The sequence below is a fragment of the Cnephaeus nilssonii genome (assembly GCF_951640355.1).
Source record: "Cnephaeus nilssonii genome assembly, chromosome: 10".
Taxonomy (NCBI): Eukaryota; Metazoa; Chordata; class Mammalia; order Chiroptera; family Vespertilionidae; genus Cnephaeus; species Cnephaeus nilssonii.
This window is the reverse complement of record NC_137081.1, coordinates 9,428,776-9,450,221: the sequence shown is the minus strand read 5'-3', so window position 1 is coordinate 9,450,221 and position 21,446 is coordinate 9,428,776. Positions and strand designations below refer to the sequence as shown.

Here is a 21,446-nt window from a genome sequence, read left to right as displayed (position 1 = left end):
AAGGATCTAGATAAAAAAAGAAATCATGAATTATCTAATGGAATATAGAAACATAAGCAGAGTCACTAGGGACAATAAGGCTAAATCCGCTTAATATAGTGGCCCCCCTCCTTCTTAACCAAAGTTAAACTTTTGCTAGGGCAAACTTCTCATACAGAGCCCAAACACCTAACAGTATCTTCCACCTCTGTCCAACCCATCATCTAAATCAAGACATATAAAAATCTCAATATTCCCTGGACAGTGTTCTCCTGTCCCAACATCTTCGCTCAAGTATTTGCTTCCAATTGGAAAGCTCCTTCCTTTTTTTTAAGGCCCTGCCTATTGAAATTCTCTCCCCTCTTTCCGGGTATCTCTTTGGTAAGCTTGTCTTGACCCCACAATCAGGTCATCTCCTCTTGCTTCACAGCATCCTTTTTACTCTTGTCTGGCATTTGTCTTATTCTAGTTTGGGTGCCTGTCATCTGTGGTAAGATCCTTGAGGACAGATTAATTCCTTATTCATCTTCATTAGGCCTGCCAAGCTCATGCTCCTCAGCCTTGACCTGACTGATCATCATTACATAACTCCATAAGTAAGGCCATGTGTAATGGCTTACTCATCCTATATAATAAAAGCCTAATATGCAAACCTACCAGTTGCTATGACACACACTGACTATGAGGGGGCAGATGCTCAAGGCTGGAGCTGCCCCCAGCCCACAGGCTCCAAATGAAGAGTTCACTGCAGAAGACATAAACCATCTTGAATATGCAGGTAAATGTGGTATCAAATTGGAGGAGTGTAGCTCTTCCATAAGTAGGGAAATACTAAAAATGACAGCCCAATATCCTATCTAATAAAAGAGAAACCTGCAAATTGACTGTACCTCTGCTACGCCCACCGGCCCATCAGGAATGGGTATACAAATTAACCCAACCAAGATGGCGGTTAATTTGCATATCCAGGTGCAGAGTGAAGACTAAAGACAGTGTAGAAGGAAGCCAAGCAAAGCTGCGGAGAAGCAAGTGGTGCATGGGGGAAAAGGGAAGGAAGCAGGCAGGGCGGGGGAGAGGGGAAGGAAGCAGGCAGAGACAGCTGAAGGAAGCCCTATTACAGGAATCTTCCTGCAATGGGCCTCTAGTCTAGAATAAGAGGAAAACAATGAAGAAGCTTTTTGTCTGTTCTGCACAAAAAATTAAATGGTTGAAAAGACAAAGTGGCTAAACGTGGAGACCACACCAGAGAAACATAAATACACAACAAGGTACAGAGTGGGGGTGAGGAAAAGAAGCAGTTTTATCTGGAAAGAAAAGATTCAAGAATATACCTACTACATATATGAATACATATGTCCATTCATTCACTTGTATGCACAAGAGGTCAAAGAAGAAATTATTCCTCTAAACCCATAGCTGAGGAGGGAGAAAAAAACATTCTGGCTTCTGAACAAGCAGATTAATGAAATGTTAATTGTGGATACACACCTTCTCAAAAACAAGAAAAGTGGTCATTAGAAACTCCAGAGGGGAGTTAAACTACATATTAGTTCAAAGAAGAAAAACAAACACCAGCGGTTCTGAAATGCAGTTGGAGAAACAGCATCATACAAAATAAGAAGATGCATATACATATTTAAAAACACTTAAAAGGTTGTATTTGAGTGCATAAACGTCTAAAAAAACAGCAGCACTAAACTGTAAACTTTGGTTATCTTAGGCAATGGACTCCGGAGGCTTTCTGTTTATTCTGCATGTGTTTTTAACCCAGATAATTCTAATATAACTTGACTGGAAAGTTTTTTGTGTTTTTTTTTTTTTAAGGAAATACGACAATACAGTGCAATCCTGTGCAAAGTGCAAAAAGAGCCCCTGGATTGATGCAAGTTCAGAGGAGATGGACCTCCCAGAGGGGCTGTGAGGTCTAAGGGAGTGACAGGAGCTGAATATAAAACAGAAACGGGGCATTTCAATAGTAACCGTATTCTTCCCTCCCTGGTTATAGTCAGGAGAGCAAGGAACCATTAAGTCCCCGTTGACAGCTCGGTAACCGCCTGGCTTCCTCTTTTGTACTCCAGGCGGTCGTGGCCCTTGCCTAGCTGCAGGACATCAAGTGCTCCGTGGAGGTAACTTGGCTGGGTCTCCTCCGACCACTCTGACAGCTGCCTGGGGGAAGGAACCACGCTCGGATCCACCTCGGGTGTCCCCAGCACCCAGAGCTCTGCCCGTCCCAGAGAAGCTCCGTACGCATGGGCAGGATTACAGTGAATCCAAAGGGAAGGGGGCCTGTCGGGACTTAGGCACAAGCGAGATCAGCCCCTGGGACCCTAGAAAGAAGAAAGAACCAAACGGAGGCGATTCCGGGGATCGGAAAAGCGACAGGAGACCCGGAGTGCTGCAGGAGGCTCCGGGACAGCGAGAGACTCAGCCCTTCTTCCCTGCCCGGGCCGGGGGACAGCGCCCCGACCGTCCCCGAGTCCAGGGCGACACCAGCTCTGGGTGCCGGGGGGGGGGGGGGGGGGGGGGGCGGGCAGGATCCTCGGGGTACTCACGCCGGCTGGTCTGCAGGCCTCCGCGGGGACAGGCGCCGCCCCTGGCTGCACCCGCACCGCAGCTCCGGGGACTGGCTGGCGGTCTTTGTCCCGAAAGCACGAGGAAGTGCCGAGGGCGTTACTGGCGCCCCGGGGCCGGGCTTCCGAAACCTGCTGGGGCCGAGCCCCGAGCCTCCTCCAGGCTGCCCCGCAGGCCGCGCCTCCCACCCGGACCCTGACGCCCTGGGAAATTACCCGGCGCGTGGGACGTGAGGGGGCGCCCTGGCTGGGGGCGCCCCGGAATCTATGACGAAAACATCCTTTAGTGTCAGCTTCCAGGAGGCCTCCTGCCAGCGCTAAATTGTAATAATTAAAGAGGAGGAGGAGGAGGAAGGGGGAAAGGATGAGGAAGAGAAGGGGGAGAAGAGGAAGGAGAATTAAAAACCCCAATGTCAGCCCTCGCTGGTTTGGCTCAGTGGATAGAGCATCAGCCTGCGGACTGAAGGGTCCCGGGTTCGATTCCGGTCAAGGGCACATGCCCAGGTTTTGGGCTCGATCCCCAGTGGGGGGCGTGCAGGGGGGCAGCCCATCAATGATTCTCTCTCATCACTGATGTTTCTCTCTCCCTCTCCCTTCCTCTCTGAAATCAATAGAAATATTTTTTAAAAAATAAAAACCCAAATGTCATTGCTAACATAATGTAAAACATGAAGTCTTAGAAAAAGCCATGTTAATCAGGACATCCCACCTAGAAGCTGCCAGTAAAACAAGTGTTAGCATATGTGAGAACTTCTGGATGGCAAACAAAAGCGTTTTGGCTTTGTTTGTGGAGTTTGAGCTAAGTCTTTTTTATCCTCCTCCAAATGAAACTTTTTTGGGTGAGATTATCAGGGAACCACCGGAGGCAAAAATACCAGCCTTGTGGTTCCTCTTATCTGAAATCTCCTACCAATGTCAAGTCAGTGGGGCCGGTCTGACTTGTTTTGCACCACCTCTCGTCGGGTAAACAAATTTCAAAGTTAAATAAAAATACTCGCCAGAGCCTCAACGTCCTTGAACTTACTTTCTGTCCCTGGGACACACTCTCTGTCCCTGGAACCAGAACTTAGTCTGCATTTCAATGCCCTTTGTCCTGCTGCCACCCAGGGTTAATGTCTAAGATCAGGCCTTTCTGCCCAAATCCCGACACCTTCAAGCAAAAACCTATTGGAGGCAAGTTGTTTTGTTGTTTTTTTTTCCTAAGGCTTCGCACACAGAGTATCATTCTGAACTCCCCCAAGACAAGCCGCCTCCCTGGCCAGGAGCCCGCAGGGGCTCGGCTCTGCGGCACCCCCCCCCCCCCCCCCCGCCCGGGCTTCGGCCAAAAGAGGAACCCCCGCTGCCAGGCCGGCGGCGCCCGCAAGCGCGTGCACTTTTACTGCAGGAAAAAGCCTTTCGCAACAACTTTTCGAAAGGAAAACGGTCCGATCTTTCCAACCGTTCGCCCCAGGCATTGCCCACTCTCCGCGTGATCTGAAGTTGACGGGACGCTGGCGCCCGGCCACCCAAGCGGGCGGCCTGCGTTCCGCCTCCGCCGGCCGGCCGCGGGTGACCGGGTCCGGTGGAGTCCGTGGGTCCCGCGGGTCCCGCGCTCCGGACGGACCGCCCCCGGGATGCCCGCAGCCTCTGGCAGCCCTCCAGGCAATCCGGGGTGCGGGGAGAGCCGGGCGAGGGGGTGGGCGCGGGGGAGAAGGGGAGGGAGGGGGTGGGCGCGGGGGCGGGGGGCTCCGCCCAGGCCAGTGCCCATCGGGCAAACCAGAGACCAAGAATGGGCAGGAGTGAGTCACCCGCCAGCAGGCCCACCCCCCTCCTGGCCTTTGCCGGGAATCCCCCGCCCCGGCCCGGTCCGGGGAGCGTGCCGGGCTGCACGCGGGGCGCCGGGCTGACGCGTGAACCTGCCACCAGGTCTGGAGGGATGGAGAGGGCCACGTACCGTGCGGGCCACGGGGCTTTCCTAGCGCCGCGACCTTCCGGGCTTCGCTTCCCGGACGCTTGAGAAACGCTGCAAAGTGGAGGAGGACGTGGCGTTTGGCAACGCCCGTCGCCAAGAGGCTGGGCTTCTCTCCTTTAACCCTGCAGAGGTCTGCCGGCCTGAGCCTGGGCCCCGTGCTCCGTGCTCCGTGGCTGAGAGTAGGACCCGAGACCCCCTTCAGCAAGCCCTGGCCGTGGTCTCTGTTCTTTTAGGGCCAGTGGTCGGCAAACTCATTGGTCCACAGAGCCAAACATCAACAGCACAACGGCTGAAATGTCTTTTGAGAGCCACATTTTTTAAACTTAAACTTCTTCGAACGCCACTTCGTCAACATAGACTCGCCCAGGCCGTGGTATTTTGTGGGAGAGCCACACTCAAGGGGCCAAAGAGCCGCATGTGGCTCGCGAGCCGCCGTTTGCCCACCACGGATTTAGGTTAACACACCTTTGGAAGGCCCCCAGTCAGAGCCCTCATTCTAAAGGGTTACCACCCCAAGAAAGCATCTTTTTTGGTTTGGAGGGAGGTTTTTCTTTTTTTCTCTATTGCTGAGAGTATTACAGAAGCCCTTGCTGAGTCCCCGCCGTCGGTTGAAGGATCCCTGGGCCACAGCCAACCTGCTATTTCCTGTTTACAACCCTTTAGTAACCCAGGGTTGTTTTAAAGCAGGGTTAGTTGGCATTATGAGCAAACACTGCTAGTGCTTTTGACTGGTGTATGGGAATAGTCATAAGTAGCAAATGTGAACGCACTTCATACGTTAATCTATGTATTCCTCATAACTACTTGGTGATTTTTTTTTTAATTTTTAACTTTTCTTGAAATAAATTTAAGTTTACAGAAAAGTGGCAAGAATAATACCAACAGAGTATTGACCTCGGTGAAGGAATAGTATACCCTCCACGAAGGACTCCTTCTGGGTAATTGGGTTCAAATTCATAAGAAATCATCTAGCAGCTATAAGAAGCAGAGTTGTCCCTTGCAGTTTGCATTTCAGAGAAAAACCACAAACGGAACCGCAGGCTTCCTGCAGTTGCTGTGGTCAGAGTCAACCGTTATAAAAGGTTCTTGGTATCTATTTCTACCAGTGGGCTGATTGACACCCGCCCCTCGGATTTGAACTACACAGCTATATCCTCATTTGCATCCACTCTGGCCAGTCAGGCTCCGTAATGACCCACAACACACAGAAAGGTGACCAATCAGGGCAATGCTATTTTGACCCACCAGCCTGTGCAAATTTGGAGACCTCATTTGCACGTAGATGGACCAGCCACTGGGGTGGGAACTTGTTCTTTAAAAGGCACATTTTCTGATCCTCTGGAGACTGTTTCCCTGTTTACAAACTGTTCACCTGAATAAAGTCTCTCCTTTTTCCCAACCCCATGTTGGGAACTCCCGTTGGCATTAGATTGGTGGCAGCTAACTTTTGTTGACAAGAGATTGACTACCGGCAAGACAGTGATGAGGAGCTGGGCTGATCCACTTCCTCATGCAACTGATGAACATTTTTATAAAACGAGCAAACAACAAACAACCATTTAAAGTTTTGGAAATAATCCTAAGAGAAAACAGCAAATGAATAAATAGCTATTCAAGAAAACATAGGAAAATTAGATAAGAAAGGAGATCATCTGTGGTCTTTCAACCAAGACTCCTCCTCTTCACCCTCCCAACTCGGGGGGGCGGGGGGGGGGTGCTGCAAGCAAGAACACAGGGCTCCTAATGGGAGGAACAGGATGTCAGCTCTCATCCTGCCCCCAGCTATCTGATGCTGAAGCGAGGTCCTGGGTGAGTGTGGTTGAGAGATAAAGGATCCTTTCTTTCATCGTGCCCCACTCACGGAACAGAGAGTGCACAAAAGAGCGGTGGTGTAATACATCATAAATTTCTAACTGGGCAGCTCATGGTGGGTACTAGTCACACTTCTTGTTTTCTTTGCCTTAAGCAAGCCCTGTCCATTGTCTCTGTTCATTTAGGTCAGCGGTTCTCAACCTGTGGGTCGAGACCCCTTTTACAGGAATCTCCCAAGACCATCAGAAAACACAGATGTTTACATTACGATTCATAACAGTAGCAAAATTACAGTTATGAAGCAGCAAGGAAAATAATTTTATGGTTGGGGGTCACCACAACATGAGGAACCGTATTAAAGGGTCGCGGCATTAGGAAGATTGAGAACCACGGATTAGGTTAACACACCTTTGAAAGGCCCCTGTCAGAGCCCTCATTCTAAAGGGTTACCACCCCAAGAAAGCACATAATCTTTTTTGGTTTTTGAAGGGGGTATTTTTTTCTCTCTCTCTCTATTGCTGAGAGTATTACAGAAAACCCCCTTTAATTTTCCTCCAGTGCCTGTCTCCCACTCCACCCCAGGCCTTCACCGAATTATTGTTAGTGTCCTGTAATTCAACCCTGACCTTGCTCTCTCCTGCCTTTATGTAATCTTCCTTACTCCCCTCTTTATTTTTAAAAAATATATTTTATTGATTTTTTACAGAGAAGAAGGGAGAGGGATAGAGTTAGAAACATCGATGAGAAAGAAACATCAATCAGCTGCCTCCTGCACACCCCCTACTGGGGATGTGCCCACAACCAAGGTACATGCCCTTGACCGGAATCGAACCTGGGACCCTTGAGTCCGCAGGCCGACGCTCTATCCACTGAGCCAAACCGGTTAGGGCCTTACTCCCCTCTTTCATCTCAAATGCATAAAAGGAACTGCAATCTGTTGTTCTTCAAAGCATTTTTTCTCCGTTTGTTGAGATCTTGCTTCCAGGCGTATGCTCTGTTTGACTCAAATAAACTTTTTATACAAAGTCTCCACAGGTTTGGATGTTCTTACATTGGTATCTAAGCTCTACTTTGGGCTTGAGTGCTGTGAATGCTGGGATCCTAGTTACCCTTACCCCAGCTCCTCAAGTGGAGGTCCAAGCCAGAAGAGATCAAACCAGAGGACCTCAGGCTGCTGCCTCCTCCTCCGCCGAGAGTTCAGCCCCTAGACCAGGGAGGCTGACTTTGCCTGCTCCAATGCCGAAGCTCAGTGATTGTGCCTGGGGGAGGTGCAGTCCATAAAACAGATCGCTCTTAAACAATTCCCAAATGAACTGACTTCATTTGCAACAAGAACATGGAGAAAGTCAAGCCACAGGTTGCTCAGTGAAAACCTGGAGGTTGTGGTGATAAGCAATGGGGAGGAGGTTCAAAATACGGGCTAACTTGTAAATTGGCTAAATTGTAAATTGGCTAGTTTGCGGGAGAAAACCAGAGATAAAGACAGCTGAGGGAAGTCTGCCTGGAATAAGAACAAATATTAAACACTGAGCTCATAAACTGTTGCTTCACAGGAGCCGGTATTTGATCGGATTTATGTTGAAAACAATAAGCGATCAGCCAACAAATTGTGAAACTTAACAGCTGGTCGGCAGAGCGGCACAGAGCACTGCTGCTCCGAGTCCGTATATTCTTCTGAATTCTGCTAAAGACTACGCCGACTGTCAGGGCAGGTTCCTTCTCAAACCCTGCCCATTGCACTAACTGTCGGGGCCGAGCCCCTCTGCCAGGGGCTGGACCTTCTTGGATGCCGGGTGGTAAACGGAGAAACCATGAGAAGTTGTGGGTGTATATAAGAAAGCCTTTACTGCCGAAACCGGTTTGGCTCAGTGGATAGAGCATCGGCCTGCGGACTCAAGGGTCCCAGGTTCGATTCCGGTCAAGGGCATGTATCTTGGTTGTGGGCACATCCCCAGTAGGGGGTGTGCAGGAGGCAGCTGATCGATGTTTCTCTCTCATCAATGTTTCTGGCTCTCTGTCTCTCTCTCTTCCTCTCTGTAAAAAATCAATAAAATATATTTTAAAAAAAAGAAAAGAAAGCCTGTGGCCATAGAGCCATCACAGCAAAGTCCTATACAGGTGGCCTTCACAGCAAAGTCCTATACGGGTGGCCGCACACCGGCTGATAAACCAGTTTTCCTACAAAGCAGCAGTAGCCTCAGCACCCCCAGCCATGATGGGAGCAGCCACACACTGCCCCAGACTCACCGCCTCACACAGTAGCCGCACCTGAGCTCTCTTCCTCAGTAGTCACCGTAGCCTCTCCAAGCCTTTCCTGCTGCACTTCCCAGCAGCACCAGTCTCTCAGCACATCCTCTGAGCCTGCCTTTTCTCCCCAGCCTCTCTCCTGTCCCCGCCTTTTCTCCCCGTTACGTCCCAGCAGCACCTGAGCTCTCCCTTAGAGCTTTAGCCTCAGTAGCCTCTCTGGCCTCCCTCCTCTCTCTCCTGCCTGTAACCGCCTCTCCAATACACTAACTGGTCAGTAACATGTATTGTACCACGTAGACAAAAGAGGCCAGTTGCCAACAGTGACATCAATCGTTTGGGTTTTAGAAGGGCACGCGTGGGCAGTGTACTGTAATTGTTGACCTTGCACCTGCCTATGGTATCTTAGCCTTGGACATTCTGATTAAGTTTCCCATGGTCAGAGAGGCCTTGGCCTTCTGTCGTACTATCAACAAGGGCATTCATACTCTGAGTTGCCTTGGCTATCCAACGACTCTGGTATGGTTCCCACATTGGTTGTGGTCAGGAAATAGGAAGAAAGCCCTACCCAAACTACAAGAATAACATTAGAAATTTAGAGGGGAAGGGAAATTTAGATATTCTACCTCCAATAATGGATAGAACGACTGAACAGACAATCAACAAGGAAATAGAAGGCTTGAGCAACACCATAAACCAATTAGACTTAACTCACAGCCATAGAACACTCCACACAACAGAATATGTTATCAATATACATGAGTATACATTCAGGGAGAGACCACCTGCTAGGTTATAAAACAAACCTCGATAAATTTAAAGGGGTAGAAATAATATAAAATACTAGAGGCCTGGTGCATGAAAATTCATGCACTGGAGGGGGCTGTCTCTCAGCCTGGCCTGCCCCCTCTCACAGTCTGGGAGACCTCAGGGCGGGAGGTGACCCAGTGATCAGGGGAAGGCAACACCCCATCACACCTCTGCTGCTGCTGCTGCCAGCAGCGCAAGCCTTGGCTGGCCCTGGTTACCTGAGCCTCGGGCAGACCTGAGTGGCTGGACAGCCACCATCCGAGGCTTGCCCACACCTCGGGCCAGCCCTGGGTGTCTGGGGCACTGAGGGGACTGGGGGACTCCGGAGGCAGGTGTACCACGTCATCACTTTGGTTGCTGCACACCTGCCGCCCCCGCGGGGCTGAGGGGACTGGGTGCCACTATCTTGTGGCTGTGGGCACCGCCATCTTTCAGGGCATGGCAGTAAATTAACATATTCCCTCCTTATTGGCTGTGGGCGCCACCATCTTTGAGGGTGGGGCAGTCAATTAGCATATTCCCTCCTTATTGGCTGTGGGCGCTGCCATCTTTGAGGGTGGGGCAGTCAATTAGCATATTCCCTCCTTATTAGCTGTGGGTGCTGCCATCTTTGAGGATGGGACAGTCAATTAGCATATTTCCTCCTAATTGGCTGTGCGTGCCACCATCTTTGAGGGCAGGCTAGTCAATTAGCATATTCCCTTCTTATTAGCTGTGGGTGTCGCCATTTTGCAACAGCGTGATGGTCAATTAGCATATTCCCTCTTTATTAGATAGTATGTTCTCTGACTATGGTAATGGAATGAAATAGAAGTCAATAACAGGAAAAATTGGTAAAATTCACAGATATGTTAAAATTAAACAGCACACTCCTAAGTAACCAGTAGGTCAAAGAAGTCAAAAGAAAAATCTAAAAATACTTTGAGATGAATGGAAATCCAGGGCAGCATATCCAGTCTTATGGGGTGCTACTAAAGCAGTGCTTAGAAGGAAATTTATAACTGTAAATGCCTATATGGAGCAAGAAGATCTGCTCAGGCCCGGATACCTCACCTCAAACTGCCATCTGCTTAGGTGCCTATTTTGCCCTGCCCCACGTGGTGGCTTTCGGGCTGGATTATTAAGAAGGGGTGGGGAAGGGAAGAAGAAAATCATGAATGAATGCTGAATTTAATGAAGTGTTTTTTCTGCACATAGTTAATTAAACCCTCCCAGAGACAACCTATCACTTCTTTTATTTATTCATTCATTAATTCATTTTTGTTTTTTTAAATATATATATATATATATATATATATATATATATATATATATTTGATTTCAAGGGAGGAAGGGAGTGGGAGAGACAGAAACATCAATGAGGAGAGAGAATCATTGATCAGCCGCCTCCTGCACGCCCCCTACTGGGGATCAAGCCCGAAAATGTGCCCTGACCAGGAATTGAACCATGACCTGGGTCATAGGTTGACACTCAACCATGAAGCCATGCTTATTTTTTATTTTATTTTTATTTTATTTTCTATCTAACACTTCTTTTAGATTATTATTTTATTTATTTTTCTAGATGACATGTCTACATTGTTACTACTTGATTATTTTAGGTTTAGGTATTTCCTACTGACTTCATATCATGCAAGATGAGACTATAGCACTTTTTCTCAAATCTTCACTCCATGTTCACCCTAACCTTTTTATCTTTCCAAGTAGTTCTTGTCTGATTTTGATTAGCTCAATCTCAGTACTTATCTGTATTTATAAAAGCCTAAGCGACTGTTACAACCAAATGACCGGTTGACCTGTAGCTATAACGCGCACTGACCACCAAGGGGCAGACACTCAATGCAGGATGGTCAGTGTGCTCCCAGAGCCAACCTCCCACCGCTGGCCAACCTCCCATGATCCCTCCCCGATTGCCCTGATCGTTGACCAGGCCAAGGGACCCCACCCATGCACGAATTCATGCACTGGGCCTCTAGTATTACTATAATCATGCAAATAACATCTTTTTTGCCTGGGTAGTTTGTATTGCTCTGTCTTCAGATGCACTAATCTTTCATTCTTCAGTATCTAATCTGTTACTTATACTACTAAGTAACTACTGCAAACAACAGTCACAGCCAAGCCATGTACCAAACTATGATCATCTGTCTTTTCATGCGCAACTTTTGATTTTCCCTGGAGTTAATAATTATCTTGTTTTGCTTAGTTTTCTAAGTAATTTGACCCTAGACTCAATGGTCAGTTATCCATATTGATTGGATGATAGTTACATGGGAGCATGCATTTGTCAAACTCACTGAACTGTACACGTAAAATGAGTGTATTTATGCACATTATGCAAATTATACATTGATAAAGCTGATTTTAAAATAAACAAACAAAAGTGAATTGGAAGCTCTGAGCTCCTACGTAGATCTAATCCATCTCAAGCATCTCAGCGGATGATCTAGCTGAGCTATTAACTTGGGGAACTTCCATTGTCAGTATTTTAAAAACTTTTCTTTTAACGTGGTCAGATTTAGCAGAGATGACTCTTCCAATCTTCTGCCTGCAGAGTAAGGACCTGGTTGCCAGAACTCCCAAAGTGGGGTGGGAAATGATTGATGAGGTTCCCTAACCCTATAGGTACACCTCATCTTAATTGGACACTCTTGGACTGCCCCATTCTTTTGTTTCTAGAACCCAACTCTCTCCAGTTTTACCTCCCATAGATCTGATTATTTTTTCTCAGTCTCTTTATAGACCTCCTTTTTCATTTAGTTTTTTGTTTGTTTGTTTTCTTGTCCCTTAACTATTGGTTCTTCCTTGACCTCTTCTTTTGGTCAACTAGGATTTAATTATCTTCTTGTTTTAGTGGTCAGACATCTCTCTCCTGTGTGTCTCTAGTTTCCCTGTCCATCTGATTTCTCCCAGGGTCTGTTGGAGTTCTGTGTATCTGTTGTCCGCCTTCATGAAGTACTAAAGGGATGTGTTGAGTACTGAGTACAGAATGTGACACAGAGAAATAGTCAAGGTCAGAGGTGAGAAACATCATCAGAGCTCAAAGGCCACCAGCTATTTCAGCAATGTTCCAGGCCTGGAGGGAAATGCTGACACAGATGGAGAACACGCCTAGGTACAGATGGGCATTCCTGTGTCTTACTGCTGCTCTTCCTTACTTGTGATGCCTACTTCCATGATACTCCACAGCAAGGAGCCCTTTCCCAACACAAAGTAAATGGATCACTGAGTAGTGGGGGGATATTAGTCCTATACTAAAGGCTACTCTGGTCCCATATAACAAAGCCTCAGAGTAAGTCTCAAAAGGATTAGACTGTTTATAAATAACTTACCTTTACCTCAGAACAAAGTTAAAAAATATTTAATAGGAAAACAAAAAATATCGAGCACCCAACAAAGTTCACAATGTCTAGCATTTAATTTTTAAAAGTTACAAAAATGCAAAGAATTGGGAAAATACACCCATATAATGACTACAATCAATCAATAGAATTAAACCCAGAAATGTCAATATAAGTTAGCAACAGATTAGCTACTGAATAATAAAAGATTAGTGCATCTGAAGACAGAGCAATAGAAACTATCCAGGAAAGAAAAAGACTGGGAAAAAAACATCAATATTAGATATTAGGGATGTTGCAATATAAGTTCAAGCACCCTAATATACATGCCAGTGAAAACTCTGAAGGAGAGTGCAGAAGACAGAAAAACTACTTGGAGAAATAATGGCTGAAAACTACAACTTAGATAAAAACTATAAATCCATATAGATCAAAGAAACTAAAAAAAGAAAAGAAAAAGAAAAACAACCAAGTATAAGACACACGAATAAAACTACACCACATAACATGATAAATTGTTTTTAAATGGTGATATGAATATAAATGACCTGTTAATCTGCCCCATCACATCCCCTTTGGACAGAAACAGACTGAACTGAAGACACAGTATCCCTGGAATGTTGCCAGAATATGAAGTTCAGTGTCTGTCCCATTCCAGACTCTTTAAATGAATTTGATCAGCCCTAAAACGTGAGATCCAGTCTCAGGTAGCACCAGCTATCACCAGATTTCATCTGAATAACCTGCCATTTACGACCCAAAATCATTCCATTTATTTTCTTTGCCTGCCTAGCTTGGCAATCTTCTTGAATTTTAATGCATGCTCACGTCCTTTTTACTTACACAATCTATTTGGGCAGGATTTTCTGGCTTTAGCTCTCAGTATTCTCTCCAGACCTGACTTGGTAATGCCCTCTGCCCCAACTCAGGACTTACCCCAGATAGGTCAACCACCTTTCCTACTAGTTTTTTGTGAAAATTTTCCAGGAAATTTTAAGAGTAGATCCTAAAAGTTGTCAGCACAAGGAAAAAAAGTTGTAACTATGTGAATTGAAGGATTTTAACTAAACTTATTCTAGTTAACATTTTGTAATACATACATATATCAAATTGATTAGGTTATATACTTAAAATGAATACAATGTTGTATGTCAATTACATCGCAATAAACAAAAATTTCCAGAAAGAAGTTAAACTTTCAGGCCATGTGGCCAGATTCTACGCAATGTTGGAATCCACCTCAGTGCTATGAAAATTGTATCATGTTGAAAGTTGAGAATTTCAAATGTCTTCGTTATGTAAATCTGAAGGTTGAATTGAAATACGTTTTCACATCAAATATGCCTTACCAGAAATACCTGTATTCTTGCTGTCTCAATCAAAATTGAGCAATAACGCCCAGCTGGTGTTGTTCAGTGGTTGAGCATTGACCTATGAACCAGTAGGTCAGGGTTCTATTCCCGGTCAGGGTTCCATTTCTGGTCAGGGCACATACCTGGTTTGCAGGGAAGATCCCCAGTAGGGGACATGCAGGAGGCAGCCAATCAATGATTCTCTCTCATCATTGATATATCTATCTTTCTTTCCCTTCCTCTTTGAAATCAACAAAAATATGTTAAAAAATTTTTAATTGAGCAATAACTAGTAGTACTATTGACACAAATACCAATTCTACAGCAATGCACTTTTGTATAAATAAAGTTGAATAAAATATTTTGGGACATCTTTTGTATTACTGCAAACATTGATCTTTTTAATTGCTTGCTTCTATAGTGGTCATTAAAAAATTTTAGCCTTCCACCAACATGGGTTCCTGATCGTATTGATTTTGTTAAAGACACTCGGACACACTTCTGCTGTATTAAAAAATACTTAAATGTCTATGTAGAGCCATATGTGGCTTATGTGTACAACCCTAACATAAATCAGAATTTGTGGTACAGCTTTGGTAATCCCAAAGGAGGCTAAGACCAAAACAGTTCTGGAACACAGCTTTATTTTTATGCTAGAGGCCCAGCGCGAGAAATCACGTGGCCCCCACCCACCCACGCGCCCCTCTCTGGCTCGCCTCCCCATGCTTGCACTGCCTCGCTACACTCGCAGCCTGACCACCTGCACGCACCTCGCCACGCTCGCCTCACTGCGCCCACTCGCCTGCCACCCCGCCCGCCTTGAGCCGTGAGCTCTGCCACTGTGAGAGGCTAGCGGGCCGGGGGAGAGACCAAGAGGTGCTCCATGCACCTCCTGGTGACCAGTCGTTTGGTCGTTCCGGCGTTATGGCATTACGGTCGCTGGCCTTTTATAATATAGACTAGAGGTTCGGCACACAAAATTTGTGCACTGGGTGGGGTGTGTGTCCCTCAGCCCAGCCTGCGCCCTCTCCAATCTGGGACCCCTCGAGGGATGTCCAACTGCCCGTTTAGGCCCGATCCCAGTAGAATGGGGTCTAAACGGGCAGTTGGACATCCCTCTCACAATCCAGAACTGCTGGCTTCCAACTGCTCGCCTGCCTGCCTTCCTGATTGCCCCTAACCACTTCTGCCTGCCAGCCTGATCACCCCTAACCACTCCCCTGCCAGCCTGATTGATGCCTAACTGCTCCCCTGCCAGCCCGATTGACCCTAACTGCCCTCCCTTGCAGGCCTAGTCCCCCCAACTGCCCTCCCCTGCAGGCCCAAACACCCCCAACTTCCCTCCTCTGACGGCCTGGTCACCAACTGCCCTCCCCTTCAGGCTTGATCGCCCCCAACTGCCCTCCCTGCAGGCCTGGTCCCTCCCAACCGCCCTCCCCTGCTGGCCATCTTGTGGCAGCCATCTTGTGTCCACATGGGGGCAGCCATCTTGTGTGTTGGAGTGATGGTCAATTTGCATATTACTCTTTTATTAGATAGGATAAAGACCTGGTGCACTGGTGGGGGACAGCTGGTTTGCCCTGAAGGGTGTCCCGGATCAGGGTGGGGACTACTTTGGGGTGTGGAGCGGCCTGGGCGAGGGGCCTGTGGTGGTTTGCAGGCCGGCCATGCCCCCTGGTGACCCAAGCGGAGGCCCTGGTATCTGGGATATAACTGAAACTTTATAGCCTTGAGCGGAGGCCAGGGCAGGCCAGGGTGGGTGGGAAGCTTGGCTTCCACCAACAAGAGGGGCAACCCAAGCCTCTGACTGGCTCCAGCTCTGTGGCCACCACCATTTTTGTTGGGATTTATTTATCTTCTTTTTTAAAAAAATATATATATTTTATTTATTTTTTACAGAGAGGAAGGGAGAGGGATAGAGAGTTAGAAACATCGATGAGAGAGAAATATCAATCAGCTGCCTCCTGCACACCCCCTACTGGGTATGTGCCCGCAACCAAAGTACATGCCCTTGACCAGAATCGAACCTGGGACCCTTGAGTCTGCAGGCCAATGCTCTATCCACTGAGCCAAATCGGTTAGGGCTATTTATCTTCTATAATTGAATCTTTGTAGCCATGAGCAGAGGCCAGGGCTAGCCAGGGCGCGTGGGAAGCTTGGCTTCCTCCATCGCCAGGGCAATCCAAGCCTCCTGCTTGCTCCAGCTCCCTGGCAGGCCGCCATCTTGTTTGAGTTAATTTGCATACCTGCTCCTGATTTGCTGGTGGGTGTGGCTTGTGGGTGTAGCAGAGTGATGGCAAATTTGCATATTTCTATTTTATTAGTGTAGATGGGTGAGCATTTGGACCCACAGTGGGGCAACCGGGAAGGAGTGAGAAAATTAAAAATGGTTTTAGTCTCAAAGAATTCATAACCTAAAGGCAAGACAAGAGTCAAGCAAAGTTGAATGAGGTAAATCATAAATTAAGTACAAGCATCAGGCTGAGGGCTTGAAGAGATGAAATTTATTACGTTTGTGGCAGGAATTCAGTTCCACTAAGTAAGACAGGGAGTGAAAGGGAATATGGGAAATCAGGGAAAATAGTCTGGTCTTCAAACAGTTGCTGATGCTGAGCTTTGAAATTCAGATGGCACGGAAGCTAAATCTACGTGGTTTGTGGTTTAGTGAAAAGATGTCTCAGTATTTCCTGTGGCCTTTGAAAACTGTTGCATCCTGAGAAGAATGCTTTATGTTAATCTACACAGTCAGGTCAGCTTCACTCTATCATGAACATACTCAGGCCACCTCTCACAAGTCCAGGCAGCCACACAAACCCCTATATTTCTCCTCAGAGTTTGCATGTGCAAGCCACTTAGTTTAGATTTTGTCAGTGGTTTTTTTTTGAAATTATACACTTTATTATGCTTTATATTATCATTAGTAAGAATAATAAATTGACCTTAAAAGATAGCAAAAAGGGAAAATGAATTATCCTATCTAATAAAAGAGTAATATGTAAATTAACCATCACTCCGTGACAAAAATGGCAGAGTCCGCGCCATGGCTGTGCAGAGGGAGGGAAGGCGCCTGTGGGGCCACGAGCCCAGGGTCTGCACCCTGGCCGTGCGGAGGGAGGAGAGGAATCAGAAAAATGGATTTCCAGTTCCTGATGCTGACGGAGCCCTGTGGGTGCCGGGGTCCTCCACCTGCAACCCCCAGTCACAGCCCAGCAGCCCCAGTCGCAGACTGGAAGCCCCCTGGCAGTCCAGACATGACCAGCGTGGCGCTGTGCCGGGGATGTGTCCGGTGGGCACGCTACAGACATCAAATCACTGCAGCCGAGGCCGCTCCCCCCCGACTCGCAAGTAGTATGGTCCAAGGGGGTGACTCCTGAGGCACGACTCCCATGGCAGCTGATGCGCACCAAGCCAGGTGGGGAAGCCGGACCTGAGAGCCTAAGCCCCCGAGTACCCGAGCTGCTGGGCATCGTGGGCCGGGCACTGAGGAGGCCCCAGGACAAGCATCTTCCCAGAGGCTGTGTGGAAGGAGGGGAGGAACCTCTAGCTAGAGGCCGGGGTGAGGGATGCTGGCATCTTTGCAGGCCGGGCTGAGGGACACCCCCCCCCCCCCCACATACCCCTGTGCACGAATTTCGTGTACCGGGCCTCTAGTAGAACATAAAAATCACTATTGTGCTAAAGGAGAAATGTTAATTGCATGCAATGACCATAGAATAATTGGTTGCTTTTAGCAGAAGTTGATCTGGACCTTTGATGGTTAGTATTTTTATCACCAACTCATCCATAAGTAGGGAAGGCTATAGAGCCTGTGTCAGAAAGCTTAGGCCTAGCTCAATTCTAACATCCTTTCCTTGGAAACTAGGAGAGTGCCTTCTAATCTCGGAATATATTTCCAGGTCACCATCATGGGTCTTTTGTAAATGGCCTCAGTTTTCTAATAAGCAATTGGAATGCATGAAGCCTCTTAGATGTGGGAAAGTATGTGTCCTCCATTTCCACTGAACCTTTATGGATTCATAGAAGAGGTGTTAATCTGTGACAAATCATCTCTTACCTCACTTGTATTTTTAGATCTCTAATGATGAATTCATTCGTCAGAGACATCCTGAATAGGTATTTACCTGTTGCACAGATACACAGGCATGGCCTCTGTTTTCAAGGAGGCTATAGTTTAATGAGGAAGTCAAAGAAGTAAATGAATAATTATGAATAATTATAATAAGTGCTATAATAGAAATGTACATAGGTCTTCCATCTGTAAAACTTTTTCGTTCATTTACTTATAAATGCACAAATTGATATATTAGAATCATAATTGCTGATAAACCCAGATTAAATATAAGGAAGCATTTATGGGTCATGAATTAAGAAATAAATGCTTTGAGTTTAATCCTCTGTGCTGTTAAACATGAATTTTGACATGAGAAATACTAATTGTTCATGCCATGTCTCCTTGTTGGAACTTACCTAGCATCTACAGGTATAGTTTTAGCTTTTAATTATGTTTCACTAGGATGTCTGGTCTAAATATATGCCTTTATATCTGTATTAAGCCCTCATGTTCTCATATTATGTTACTATCAAGTGCGATTCCTAAGTTCAGGTGATACCACTGTTTGTTAACCTGATTCTTCCTCAGTAAGAGGATCCCATCTGTGCTGATACAGGCCCTCTTTATTTTTAGGACAGTTATTGCTATGGTTACTGTGAGCCACAGCATCGGCCTTCAGTATTGTGTCCCTGAACAGCTAGTAATTCTCATGGCAATTTTGTAGCAAGAGAATAAATGAAATAAAATACTTCATACATATAGCAGTAGAGGAGCTATAATCACAAAACATTCACTTCATTGTGAATTTCATTTAAATGTAGAATGCAGCCCTAACTGGTTTGGCTCAGTGGATAGAGCATCGGCCTGCGGACTGAAAGATCCCAGGTTCAATTCCGGTCAAGGGCATGTACCTGATTGACTCTCATTGATGTTTCTAGCTCTCTGTCCCTCTCCCTTCCTCTCTGTAAAATATCAATAAAATATATTTTAAAAAATGTATAATGCAAAGACTTTTTAGAAATTTTAGCTAAAAAAAAGAGAAAAAAAAACTTTAGCTATTCTACAAGGTAAAAATGATTAATGTATTTAAAATAAATAAATTTACGAAGATGTTTGGTTAACTATCAAGTCAGCAGAAAAATGTAAGTTGGATGCTGTTATTTTTTCCAAATTCAGTTTAGGAATTGAGTAATTCAAATTAGAGTTTTCAGGACATTTGCAGGGGGCGTACTAAATGCTTTATTAAATGAGATTTAATTAGAGTAGAGAAACCAAGATGGCAGCATAGGTAAACACCTGAAATTGCTGCCTCGCACAACCATTTCAAAACTACAACTAAAAGACAAAACAGACACCATCCAGAACCACAGGAAGGCTGGCTAAGTGGAAATTCTACAACTAGAAGGAAAGAGAAAAGCACACTGAGACTCAAAGGAGGTGCGGAAGTAAAGTGCCGAGGTACGGAGACGCACGCGGTGGAAAGGGCTGGCAGCTGAGCACGCAGATGTCTTTTTCAATCTGGAGGGAGACACAAGCTCCCGACTGCTCTGAACTCCAGTTCTGGGCAAGACTCTGGGGACCTAGACTCATACGGGGAGAAACTGGACTGTCTGGCAGCGGGCGGTACTTGAGGGCGGCAGCTTTCTCTCAGAGGTGCTTGCAGCGATTCCCGAGGGACACTGAGACCCAGGAGCCTCTTAAGGCAGGGCTGAGGATCAGCCATAGCTGTTTGCCCCGCCCTGTTAATTCCCTGAGACACCGCCCCACCCAAGCTGTGTGCAGAGGCTTTTGCATATGAATGTCCTGGTCCTTTGAAATCTAAAATTACCTAACGAACTGCAGTTGAGACAGAGAAACCCAGCACATCCAAAAGAAGGCCCAAGGCCCCACAGCAGCTTGCATTGCTTCACTGCTGGGCCTCATCTGGGCACCTCCAAAACCCAAACAAAGAAGAAGAATCTGCAGATCTCTCCATAGCTCCTGCTGGGTGGCCTCAGGCAGAGGCTAAATTAGCACCTTCTTGGAGATCCAAGAGCCAGTGTACCCAGTGGTCAAAGTGGGACCATCCAGATTACAACTCCTCAGATCCATAAGGGACATACTCAGGGGGCAGACTAAGTGAGCACCAAAGCCTCACTGAAGCAAGTCTTGCCTCATAAGGGTGTCTCCAGCACAGAAGTTCTCCCATTGTAGACAGAGCTGAGCCTCACAGCCAATTGGCCTGGAGGTCAATTCCTCCCAGTGATACCAACAACAATCAAGGCTTAACTTCAATAAGACTGTGCACACAGCCCACAAAGGGGTGCACCAAGAGTGTCCACCTCAGGTAACTGGGGAGGCTGAGCCACTGGGCCCTATAGGACACCTACCACACAAAGCCACTCTATCAACTCAGGGAAGCAGCCAAAATGCAGAGACAAAGAAACAGGTCACAAATGAAAGAAATGGAGGATATAGAGTTCAAAACCATGGTTAAAGGTTTTTCAAGAATTTTCTAGAAAAGGCCAATAAATTTAGTGAGACCCTCGAGGATATAAAAAAGGACCAACTAGAAATTAAGCATACACTGACTGAAATAAAAAATATAATACAGAGATCCAACAGAAGACTAGAGGATCACAAGAATCAAGTCAAAGATTTGAAATACAAAGAAGCAAAAAACACCCAACTGAAAAAAACAAAAAAAAAAACAAAAAAAGAATCCAAAAATATGAAGATAGTGTAAGGAGCCTCTGGGACAACTTCAAGTGTACCAACATCCGAATTATGGGGGTGCCAGAAGAAGAGAGAGAGCAAGATATTAAAAACCTATTTGAAGAAATAATGACAGAAAATTTCCCCTACCTGGTGAAAGAAATAGATTTACAAGTCCAGGAAGCGCACAGAACCTCAAACAAACAAAATCCAAAGGGGACCACACCAAGACACATCATAATTAAAATGCCAAGAGCAAAAGACAAAGAGAGAATATTAAAAGCAGCAAGAGAAAAACAGTTAATTTCCTACAAAGGAGTACCTATATGAATGTCAGCTGATTTCTCAACAGAAACCATGCAGGCCAGAAGGGAGTGGCAAGAAATATTCAAAGTGATGAATAGCAAGAACCTACAACCAAGATTACTCTATCCAGCAAAGCTATCATTCAGAATTGAAGGTCAGATAAAGAGCTTCACAGATAAGAAAAAGCTGAAAGAGTTCATCACTGCCAAACCATTATTATATGAAATGCTGAAAGGTATTCTTTAAGAAGAGGAAGAAGAAGAAAAAGGTAAAGTTAAAAATTATGAACAATAAATACATATCTATCAACAAGTGATTCTAAAAATCAAGTGAATA

At 46.1% G+C, this 21,446-nt stretch overlaps 1 protein-coding gene across 2 annotated transcripts in view; it reads right to left on the bottom strand.

Annotated features, from left to right (window-relative positions):
- CFLAR (CASP8 and FADD like apoptosis regulator) overlaps nt 1-4,632 on the bottom strand; it is a 35,556-nt gene extending 30,924 nt beyond the window's left edge. The window contains exon 1 of one of the 2 annotated variants that reach the window (XM_079781832.1): nt 4,483-4,632. The gene's annotated coding sequence lies outside the window, so the exon portion shown is untranslated. Of the gene's footprint in view, nt 1-2,531; nt 2,709-4,482 lie in introns of those variants that run through there. The other variant, XM_079781833.1, reaches the window with a different exon arrangement.
- Nucleotides 4,633-21,446: the final 16,814 nt, after the last annotated feature.